We start from the raw sequence: 12549 nt of genomic DNA on the forward strand, positions 1-12549 counted from the left end.
CAAAGGTGGGCTTTGGAGCCAGGCAAGGACAGTCAGATGCTCCGCACCCCAGGAGTCTTGGTGGGGCTGTCACAAGGGAGGAAGTGAATGGATTCATCCTGATCAGTTAGAAAGGGAGAGTGTTTGTTCTTGACATTTAGATGCCTAGAGCTTCCTCCTACCTGTTCTGTCCATGTCTTCAGCTATTTCTTTATGTAAACTACCATATGCTTTCTAATAAATACCATTTTTTTCCAAGTCAAGTTGGCCAGAGTCATTTTCTGTTACTTGCCACCAAAGAGCCCTACATTCACAGATACTGCCACAGTGCCTGAGACCCAAGCCACACTGAGCACAGGACTCCACAGTTTCCTTGGAGAGTGCCCCTGATAAGCACTCGTGTCCCTCACAGGAGGCATGAGCCAAAACATGCCATAGACAAAAGCATTGAGAGATCCCTCAGAACAGTATTGGGCTTTAAAAAATATGTCTTAAAACAATTTAAACTCCCTTAGGGACAAGTATAATACAAACACAAAACTCCCTTAGGGACAAGTATAATACAAACACAAACCATTAGTGCAACAGCAGCTACCCTGAAATGTTACTTTCTGAAAAGGCAGAATTTTCTTAGCAGCACTTCCCTGTGGTGCTGATGCTGCCTTCCAGGGCTGTCACAGGCCAGTAGAGGCCAAAGATTTTGACAATTGGATCAAATATTCATATTTAGACTATGAAGGCAACTGTCTCTTGCCTCCTGCTTTCCACTGACATATGGAAGCTTCAGGCCGCTGTTCCCATTGGCTCACCCATTGCAGGAAAGTTTTATAATCACTCTGAGCATAAGATGCCTGATGAATTCCACTCACTGCTGGTCATGCTTCCTCACTTATCTACTCCGCCAATCGGGGATGAGAGAGGGTATCAACTCCCTTCTCGGATATTTAAACTGTGAGCAGTCATCAAAATGCAGGAAAATGCTCATGAATTTTGAGAACTTTGCTTATGCAGACCTGACAGTACAAAGGCTCCACAATCAGATGCTTCCCAAAGAGCTTTGGCCAGTGGTCATTTGGCTGCTTCTAAAAAGTACCATTTGTGATTCTTTCTATTGGAGTTCCAATAGTTATCAGTCAGGGCTAGCTGGGCACCTGGTAGTGTGTGACAGAGGTTAAGGGCACACAGCCATTATACCTGAAAACTCCAAGATCCATTCTTAACTCCATCTTTTACTATCTATGTAGGCTTGGCAAAGTACTAAACCCCTCTGGCCTCAATTTCCCACTCTGAAAATGGTGCCAAAAATAAACAACCTCACATGGTCCCTTTTAAAATAAAATGTAGTAATATACATGTATGTAGCCCATTTAATCCAGACCTTGGAACTTAGAAGCACTCAGTAAGTACTAATTGTTAACTGCTTTTTACAAGGATTATAAGGACTGTGCTTGTATTACTGTAATTAGTGATACTAATACTGTTATCACTGTCAATAATTTAACCTGTCAACAGAATCTAGGGCTGCAACAGCAAGACCAAGGGGCATGTGACTCACCAAGTCTCAGCCACAGAGCTACTGCCGGCCCACACTGGCATCAGCTCTCAATGGCAGTAGTCCAAGGTGGCTCAGCAAGATGCCGTGGCTCACGGTCAGGCCAACACCAGATACCACCAGCCTCTCACCTCCACGCTGTATCTGACTTGGGCTAGGATCACACAGTCAAATCTCAGAAGAAAAGAGGCAAGAGCCCATCTACGCATCAAAGCTTGGTTCCAATTTCACCAGGGTACTGGAGCATGAAACAAGACAGCAGGAAGGGCTGCAGACTAGCACCCATCAAACACCCACAGCTGCGTTCATGCCACACCAGCTTAGGCAGTGCAAATTCTCCAGGCCCATTCAGTCAGCAAAAGGAAGTAAACTTGCACCACGCTGCCAACACTGGCTTTCCAGAAGGCTGGATGCAGTTCTGTGCGGTTGGGATGATACTTCCTCCCTCTCCGAGCTGAAGACAGGCATAAAATTGACAAGGAAAGATGAAACATTGAGCCCACAACACTTGCACATCTGTTAGCATAATCAGATGCTCCAGGAGGCAGCGGACTGACAATCTAGATCAGGGCCCCACCTTCAGGGCTACCTTGCAGCACAGAGCCAAGGGATCCTAGTCCCTCTGAGTCATTCTCAACCAAACCCTCCTGAATTTTGCTGTCCAGAGTCAACACAGAGGCACCAATACCTGCATTGTAACAGGATGCCTTGGAATTCACATGCACATTTCAGGTTAAGGAGTTTTGTTAGGATGCATTATTCATTAGTGGGCTAACCCATGAGTCCAAATCCATTCATAAACCTTGTTTTGAAAGGGGACTTGAGGGGTACTGAAGGCAAGAAGCATGGTCTCACATACACCAATCTCCCAGACTTCTGCTAGAGGCTCTGGGTTCATGAGAACATTCTTATGTAGCCAAAACTGAGACTATCCCAGTCAAGTGGAGACAATGGTGGTTTAGAGGGAGAGGAAACTGGTTAAATATCTGGGAATCAGAAGAGAAATTTGGAGCATGAACAAAGGTGAGGGACTCCATTTGTTGTTGGGGCCTAGTGACTTGTTTTGTCGTTGTTTTTCCCATTGTTTGTTCATCTCTACCATGAGTTTTGCTGCCACTATTGGGCTTTTGGTCTGTGGCTTCCCTTGAAAACCCTCCCAGAGGTGTGTGCCTTCTACCCTCTTGCCCTACTCCCCAAACAGAGATCCATAGAGCCTCACAACTTGACATTCAATTTCAAGAGTTTTTGGAATCCATGTGATCTCATGGCTTGGGGTAAGGAACCCACACTGGCACCTTTCATACACTTTTATTTCTTCTTTGAAACTACAGCATTAAACTCTGACCTTTAAGGGTCACGAAGTGGCATCCCACTGGTTAAGAGCAATGCAAACTAACTCATCTGCAGAAAATGAGAATTTGGGGTGGTGGTACTCACTCTGAATGTGCAATGGAACCACCTGGAAGCTCCAGACATTTGTGTCTTTAAAGTCTCTTAGGTGATTTTAAATTATAGCCTGAGGGCCGGTGCCGTGGCTCAATAGGCTAATCCTCCGCCTTGCGGCGCCAGCACACTGGGTTCTAGTCCCGGTTGGGGCACCGGATTCTGTCCTGGTTGCCCCTCTTCCAGGCCAGCTCTCTGCTGTGGCCAGGGAGTGCAGTGGAGGATGGCCCAAGTGCTTGGGCCCTGCACCCCATGGGAGACCAGGAGGAGCACCTGGCTCCTGCCATCGGATCAGCGCGGTGCGCTGGCCACAGCGTGCCGGCCACGGCAGCCATTGGAGGGTGAACCAACGGCAAAAGGAAGACCTTTCTCTGTGTCTCTCTCTCACTGTCCACTCTACCTGTCAAAAAAAAAAAAAATTAAATTATAGCCTGAGGTTGGGGACCACTGCTTCAGGGTGCTCTCGCCCTGAGCTGGATCTGGGCTAAGTCATAATCAGCCTCTGCCTTTTCCTGCCTCACCGGCTCTGCACCTCCTCTGTCTGAGAAGCCACATGCCCAGACAGAGAAAAGTGAGCTGGGGAAGAAGTGCGTCTCCTATTCCTGTCTCTTCCATGCTGGCACAGTCCTGTTTAGGTCCTCATTTGAAAACCTGACCAATACTAATAAATACCAATAAAACCCAAGTTCAGCCAACACTGTCTGGTCTCTGCCTCCACCTCCTGTCTTTCACAAGCAGGGTGGGGAAATGCTCCGACCTTTCTCACAATGACTTGCACCACTCTGAAACTCAGGTGACTCACCTGGCGTTGGGTAAACAGGGGTCAGTATCACAAAGATGCCCACTGAGGGCTCCACCTCTGAGGTAGATGTGCGCATCATTTCCACATAAATTTTAAGAGGACATGGAGTTTTCCCTCAACCCTTGAAGCGTGTTAATTTTAGGGAAAATTGCTGACCAATCATTTAAAGCTCATGGATGTTGACAACAAATATAATGAATTATTTAGTTGGAAGTCTTTAGGCCTGGAAAACAGCTCAATACTTCAAATGGCTTCTTTACCAAAAACTCTTGAGTTTTTCAAGGACAGAATGAATGGTTGCCACATCTTGGTGAATGGTTAGCATCTGGCTTCTCTTCTAGAATGTTCCAATCTGCCACTGCCTGGTTGCAGAACCACTCTGAATGTGATACTTCAACAGAGCAGTGTCTCAGCAGTAAGATTCCCCTTAAATGACTGTGATTTCTTATCCCACAGTTCACTGTGTCTGATTCTAAACATCTCTGGCTCCGTCACAAAGCTCTCTCTGGCCTGATTCTGCTACCTTAGAAGGTCAGTGATTCAATGGACACAGGGAAGTTAACATTTGGAAGATGTGGGTAGATTTATTATTTTAATACTTTTTGTCATATTTTCCCAATTGGCCTTCAAAAATAAAAAAAATTAAAAGACTTTAGGAAGCTTTCTATTCAAGCCCTGTAGTCCAACAGGCGGAGTCTGCCAAGTACAGGACCTACGTGCAAAAAGCAACAGTTTTCCTCTACCCTAGCAAGAACCAATCCAAAATGTCAAGGAGAAAAAGAAAACCCATTCAATTAAAAACAGCAGGGAAAAGCTATAAAATAAACCTAACCAGAAACGTGCAAGATGTCAGTGGAGAAGACAACAATATTAAAGAACACTTACGTTCCTGGATGGGAATATTCAATATTTAAAGTTACTCATTCATCTCAATTTAACAGGTGAAATCAATACCTTCCCAAAGCTACTGCAACCAAGTAACTAAACTTAAAAAAAAAAAAATCCCAAATAAGCCCTAAAATCTTCTTGAAGACAAAACATACAAAAATAGACAAAATAAAACACTCAAAGAATGGAAATAAGATGATTCTTGTCCTACTAATTATCAAAACGTACTATGGAAAAATCTGAAAAATGTCACTAAATCACTGCAAGAGAAAAGGATTCAAAAACAGACTGAAGAAATTATACCAATTCAAGATGCAACAAAAGTGAATATTCCATTCAATGGATAAACGGAGAATTATTGAATTAACTATGTCAGAGGGACTAGTTATCTTTTGGAGGGTCAAATAATTAAACCATTTTCATCACAAGATACTCAGATTATTATAGCTTAAGGTTAACCAAAATTACAAATATATTAGAATAAAATACAGGTATAGACTTTACAGTCTAGATGAGGGGAAAGGCTTACAATTTAAAAAATGATTCCATAATATAAATGATTAACATGACAATTTTAAGTTAATTTATATTTAATTTAAGTATATGTAAGACTGATGATCAAAAATGAGCAAGAAGGGACAAAAATATTTGCAATATATAAGACCAACTTTAAATACCAAGGATATATAGAAATACCTATAAATCAGGAAAAATAACCAAGTAGGAAAAAAAGGGCAAAGATGAATTAGCATTTCATATATTTCACAGATGAACTGTGTTAAAGGAACATAACACTCACCTCTACTCATAATCCCTCACATGCATACAAAGGCAAACCTAAACCACAATGAAATACCATTTATCACTGATTTGATTGGGGAAATTTCAAACTGATTATATTCAGCATTTACAAATTTAAAAAGTGATCTCAAGCACGATCCAAGAGTGATTGGGCAGTGTAGGATTAAATTAGAAACTGGGTCCTATCCTAGGGAAAGCAGTGTGTATGTGTACAAGGAGCCTTACACAGGGTGAGCAGTATTATTATTGTTAATAGCCTCAAGTCCAAAATAACTTAAACACCTATTAGTGAGGCTACAATTAAACAAGCAATGGTGTGGTCACACAATGGTATCTAATGTTTCTCATGGAAACTATGAGACAGACTTTTATGTGCTGACAGGAAGAAAAACAAGGTGCGGAACCCACAAGTAGTATTCTCGGTGTTTGTGTGTGTCAGACACACAAACAAAACTATGTAAGATACAACTTCATGTAACAACAAAAACATACGTCTACACGTTCCTAAATACATACGTGGTAGTAATTGGATAGACCCACACTCACACACGCTCTGCCAGGAGTCCATCTAATAACACAGCGTCTGAAGTCTCTCTGATCATCAGGTTCTAAGATGACTTCTTAAAGCTGTTATAATTTCTGTAATTTTCATGATAATGTTATTACTTAGTTCAATTAGCATTCTGCACGAATCACCAGATATCTGCAAGGTGGTGTTTTGTGAAGTCAACAATGGAGTCAGTTATGCCAAGTTCAAGTTCCTTGTGGGAGAAAGTGATATTTAAAGGGCAATCATGTAGAACAAATGAGGTTTGGTTAGACGAGCTTTCCCCATTGATTCTGAATTCAATATAGATTTAATTATATTTATTTAAGACCCTTAATTGTTACTTATCCTGCATGTCTTGATTTCATGTTTGCTTGTTCAGTTTTAGTGATAGCAATGTAATCCACTGTTAGTGCATTCCTGGAACTACCTTCCTGGCCTCGTCTACTAGAATTCCCAAACACCTGCATCATGTCAAGGTAAACTGAGTACTGCTTAGGATAAAAATCTTAACTGCGAAGTAATCTTCCTTTAGATTAACTCCTGCTTCTGCAGCAAAATTAGTACTCAGACAAAAATGGTCACCAGTGGAGTTTTTGGGGGGGCGGGTGCTGTTGGGAATGGGGTAGTTTCTTTTCCCTGTCCTTAGTTGCCTTTTGCCCCATTCTTTCTCCTTTCCATCTTTCCTTCAGGTAGCAACATTCATTTTGGTTATTTCCTCCTCAGCTGCCACTCACTGTTTCTGGAAGAAGGTGGAGGGTGAATTCGGGTGTGTGGATGCACAGGGATCTGCAGGCAGCACAGCGCCATTACCCTAGGGACTTCCTAGCCCGGACGTGGCACTCCTATCCAGTGCACATGACCAGGATTGGAAAGGGATCCACAGGGACGCTGGTCCTCATCTCCTGTTGCCGCTCATTAAATACGTTCACCTTCTTCCCTTTCTCCTACTTATGTTGTCCTCCTCCTTCCCTTTCCTTTTTCCTTCTCCTCTAACCTTGAATGCAATGTGGTGAAAAAGAGGACGGGAAGCCTGGGTTTGATCTCAGCCCTACCACTTCCTGGCTTTGGACGTGCAGCCAGACACATGGTCCATCTTCTGAACTTTGGGCTCCTTGACTGTGAACTCAGACCTGTATCCCAAGATGCTTCCTTGTGAGTTCAAATGACATTGTATGTGTTGACATCTGGACTGGAGTTCAGTGGGTGTTTAGTAAAGTTCAAGTCATCCTTCTTTCTGAACATATTTGCTTTGTAACTTTATTTCTAACTGTGAAATTGTAGACCAGGAATTCAGACCATAAATGAATTTTCAAAGATCAGCAAGAATCTAGCTGTAACCCCTGAAATTGAGATCTAAGTGTATGCAAACACAAGTAAATTACAAGTATGCACTACAAAGAAGATAACGGATGAGTACTGGTACTTATGAAAAAACCTAATTAACTTTATGAGACCTGAAGGGTCGGAGAAGATAAATGAGGACTTCAGGTACCGGGCAAACGAATTAGAACATCATAACCACAGCTCTGGAACAATAATAATAAAAGAAACTGCCGGCGCCGCGGCTCACTAGGCTAATCCTCTGCCTGCGGCGCCGGCACAGCGGGTTCTAGTCCCAGTCGGGGTGCCGGATTCTGTCCCGGTTGCCCCTCTTCCAGGCCAGCTCTCTGCTGTGGCCAGGGAGTGCAGTGGAGGATGGCCCAAGTGCTTGGGCCCTGCACCCCATGGTAGACCAGGATAAGCACCTGGCTCCTGCCATTGGATCAGCGTGGTGCACCAGCCGCGGCAGCCATTGGAGGGTGAACCAACGGCAAAAGGAAGACCTTTCTCTCTGTCTCTCTCTCACTGTCCACTCTGCCTGTCAAAAAAAAAAAAAAAAAAAAAAGAACACTTGCATGGAACAAATCCATAGGTCCACTCTGCCTGTCAAAAAATAAAAATAAATAAATAAATAAATAAAAGCAACTATCTGAACTCTGAAAATAGCAAGGTGTTAAACAAACAAACAAAAAAAGCTGAAGAGCAAAATGTTATCAGGGTGAGTTTTGTGCAGAGGTTTTTCTCTTTCATCTCCTAGTTTTGAACCAAGGGTGGTCCCAGTGTGGAAGTACCCAAGGACACAAACAACAGAAAACTAAAGAAAAAAATAAGTGTATGTGTGCACACACATATCTCAGCCAGAGAACAAGAAAATTCATAGAAAATCCTTTCTTTTAAATAAAAGTTTAGTTTGAGATAATTACAGAAAATAATAAAAGTGAGTGCAGGGAGACCTCATGGCCCTCTTGCTGAGTTTCCCCACTGGTGACATTTTACATGGCCATGGTCCATTTGTAACAACTGAGAAACTGACATTGCTACATCACTACTGACCACACTCAGACTTCACTTGTACTCACTGGTTTTTCCACTAAAGCCCTTTTCTGCTCCAGGATCCCACGTGGCATTCACTCCTTAGTCTTGGCTGGTCTATGGCAGTGTCTTGGTCTCTGTGCTTTACTGGCTTGGAGTACTCATTGGCTATTTTGTAGAAAATCCTTCAAATTGGACTTGCCTAATGTTTTTCTTATGTTTCAACTGAACTTAAAAGACCTGGGGAGAACAAGGAAATAAAGTGCCCTTTTCATAACATCACATCAGAGGCACACAACAAGACTTGTCACTGGCAACATTTACCTTCACCCTCTGGCCAAAAAGATGCTTGCTGTGTTGTAAGCAAGTCATTGAGTCTGGCACACACCCAAGGCCAGTTGAAGGAGAAGCTCCAAAAATTATTCAGACTTTTCTGTAAGGAAGATTTGTCTCTTTTCTTGCTTTATTTCTTTATGTTATGAAGGGAGCTGTCTCAGATCCACACTCAGGTGTTGATGGTGGCACAGGCACCTAACACCCAAAGAGAAAATTTGTCTTTCTGGCTAGAGGACATGGGAGGAGCAGACTGTGTGGGCTGAAGCATAAGGGAAAATGTCAATACTGAACCCCTTCTTGATGGCCCAAGTACATGGGTCCCTGTCACTCAAGTGGGAGACCTGCATAGAGTTTCAGGCTCCTGACTTTGGCCTGGTCCAGTCCCCGCTGTTGCAAGCATTTGGGAAGTGAATCAGCAGATTGAAGACTTTCTTTCTCTCCCTCTCTCCACTCCTCTCTCTCTTTCTCTCTCTCCCCCTCTCATTCTGTCTTCCAAATAAATAAAAAATAAATTAAAAAAAAAAAAAAAACCTTCACAAAGCTACTCAGCCACACACATAGCTAGAACTCCTAGAGAGAAACCACATCTCCATCTGGGTGATTCAGTAAACAGATCTGGAAGCCACAGGGAATGGGGGGAATAGGGAAAAGGAAAGCATTTAGAAAGGAATCCCTTAATTCTGGGTCTGAGCTGACAATAAATCCCAGGCTCACTCTGAGCGGCCCATGTGTCAGACCTTTCAGAAGAGTAAAGCTGGGGCCGGCGCTGTGGCACAGTGGGTTAACGCCCTGGCCTGAAGCACCGGCATCCCATGTGGGCCCAGTTCTAGTCCCAGCTGCTCCTCTTCTGATCTCGCTCTCTGCTATGGCCTGGGATAGCAGTAGAAGTTGGCCCAAGTCCTTGGGCCCCTGCACCCACATGGGAGACCCGGAAGAAGCTCTTGGCTCCTGGTTTTGGATCATCGCAGCTCTGGCCGTTGCGGCCATCCGGGGAGTGAACCAGCAGATGGAAGACCTCTCTTTCTGTCTCTACCTCTCTCTGTAACTCTGACTTTCAAATAAATAAATTAATTAAAAAAAGAAGAGCAAAGCTGTCAAGAACTAAAGAGACATTGGAACTGCTGCCCACAGAAGGTGAGAACATGCATGATTTGAAGATGCCCAGGTTCACAGCCTGTGAAAACGAAACAGCTGATATTCCTCAGAAGATTTGGTAAAAGAGGACAGAGGAGAGACAAAGAGAAAGAGAGATATTCCATCTGCTTGTTCACTCCTCAAATAGCCATGATGGCCAGGACTGGGCCAGGCTGAAGCCAGGAGCCAGGAACTTCTTCCGGGTCTCCAAGGTGGAAGCAGGGACCCACGCACTTGGGCTATCTTCTGCTGCTTTCCCAGGTGTACTAGCAGGGAGCTGGATCAGAAGCCAGTAGCCAGGACTCGAACTGGCATCCATATGGGGTGTCGGCACTGCAGATGGCAGCATTATCTGCTGTGCCACAGTGTCAGCCCTCTTAAGAAGATTTTAACAGGACCCAGAGCATCACAGCATCATAATCAAGAAGTCCAGAATATGATCTAAAATCATTCAACATAGCAAAAAAAAAAAAAAAAAAAAAACTTGCAAAAACACAAAGTCCGGCATCTGGTCCAGCAATTAAGATGTACACATTATGTACTGGAGTGCCTGGGTTCAAATCCACCCTCAGCTCCTGACTCCAGCTTCCTGCTGATGTGCAGCCTGGGAGGCTCCAGTGACTGGGTTCCTGACACTCACATGGGTGATCAGAATTGTGTTCCAGTTTCTGGTTTCAGCCTGGACCAGCACCACTGTTGTAGGCATTTAGAGAGGTAATCAGCAGAAGAGGGATCTCTGTCTGTGTATGTGTGTGCATCTGCTTTTCAAAATAAACCATAACATTCTGATATTGGTGTTCCAAAAGGAGGGAAGAAAGATTTTGGTGCAGAAAAAATTCTGAAGATAAAATGGCAGAAAATGCAAACTTGGTAAAAGAATAAATTTACATCTTTAGAAACCTCAGAAAACCCCAAACAAAACAAATTTGAACAAAACCAAACCCATCTACATTATAATCAAACTGCTGAAAACTGGGGATGAAGAAAAGTCTTGAAAGCAAACAGGAAGAAATGCTCCATTTTACGTAGGAGAACAATTACAAGGACTGCTGATTTCAGTGGAATTGAATTCTGCTCCACAGAATAACACACATAAAGTGCTGAACGAGCTTCCAACTCAGAATTCTAGGTCTAGTAAAATATACCCTATATTAGCGATGACAAAACAACAAGGAAATCGGAGATAAAACTGAGCATTCTCTGAAGGAAACTGGCACTTCAGGAATAAAACAAGAGCAACAGAAATGATAACTATCTGTGCAATTATAATAAACTATTTTTCTATTGAGTTCCTTCAAATAAAAATTACTATCTAAAGCCAAACTGCAGACATTGTCTGGTGCGGTTGCCCCGTATGTAGATATAATACACCCTGGCAACTGTGACATAAAGGGAGGCTGGAATTCCTAAAGTGTCTGCAAGAGAGAGAGAGAGAGAGAGAGAGAGAGAGAGAGAGAGAAAGGGAAGGGAAAAATGCAACAGATAAATTAACATAATGTAAGTGGCTTACTAAAAAATAGTCAAGTAATCAAAATGAAGCAGGAAATGGAAAACAGAAACCCAGAAACACACACGCCCAGATGAAGGCACAATCAAAGCGAATAAAGAGATGCACATAAAAACCAAGCGTCTCAGTCTGTACGGGTTGCTATAACAAAACACCATAAACAACATGGCCCATAAACAAGAAATGCTTACTTTTCACAGCTCGGGAAACCAAAGAATCCAAGGTCAAGAGGCAAGACTTGGAGTCTGGCGAGGGCCTGCTGTCCTCACAGCCGTGAACTTCAGAGTCCTCACAGGGCAGAAGGAGTGAAAGTCTCTCCTGGACCTCTTTCATAGGGGCTGTAACCCCCTGCACAAGGGCGCTGCCTTCAGGACCTACCCACCTACCAGAGGCCCAGTCTTCTAATACCATCACCTTGCATGTTGATATTTCAACACGCACATTTGGAGAAGACACAAACATACGGATTGCAGCACCAACCTATCAAAGATTACACTATACTTAAATGACCTTAACATAACCACTAAAAGACAGAGATTGGGGCCAGCACAGTGGCATGGTGATAAAGCTGCCACCTGCAACGCCAGCATCCCACTTGGGTACCAGTTCATGTCCCTGTTGTCCCACTTCTGTTCCAGCTCATTGCTAATGACCTGGGAATAGCAGCAGAAGATGGTCCAAGTGCTTGGGCCCCTGCACGCATGTGGGAGACCCAGATGACACTCCTGGCTCCTGGCTTCCTCCTGGCCCAGCCCTGGCTATTGTGGCCACTGGGGGAATGAACCAGCAGATGGATGAGGCATTTCTCCCTCCTTTCTCTCCCTCTTCCCTTTTCTCTCTGTAACTCTGACTTTCAAATAAAGAAATTAAAAACTTTTTAAATAAAGATCGTCAGATTTGACTTTACAACAACAAAAGCTGTTAGCTGATTTTGAATACTTACTGCAACATGTGTGCAACAGAAGTGAAATTGTACTGTGAATGAGGTGAGTCACCACATAACTCACTTCTCTCTAGCTGTGGAACAATTTTGTCGGTTTCAGTGTCCCTTCTAGTCTGGCTGGGGTGGTTCTGCTGTCCAGGCTCAGTTAAGTCACTTAAATGGCTCCACAGTTTGCCTGCTTCTACAAGAATAGAGCTCTTGAGTGTTCAGCCACCAACTCCATTACAGAAGTCTCATTTGGGGACAGGTTAATGACCCACAG

The 12549-nt window shown here is 43.5% G+C and overlaps 1 long non-coding RNA gene across 2 annotated transcripts in view; it reads right to left on the minus strand.

Annotated features, from left to right (window-relative positions):
* LOC103352189 (uncharacterized) overlaps positions 1 to 12549 on the minus strand; it is a 315055-nt gene that overhangs the window by 300428 nt on the left and 2078 nt on the right. The gene's annotated exons all lie outside the window — the stretch shown is intronic.

This window comes from Oryctolagus cuniculus, chromosome 12 (assembly GCF_051225735.1).
Source record: "Oryctolagus cuniculus isolate XC-2025 breed Fujian yellow rabbit chromosome 12, ASM5122573v1, whole genome shotgun sequence".
NCBI classification, from domain to species: Eukaryota; Metazoa; Chordata; class Mammalia; order Lagomorpha; family Leporidae; genus Oryctolagus; species Oryctolagus cuniculus.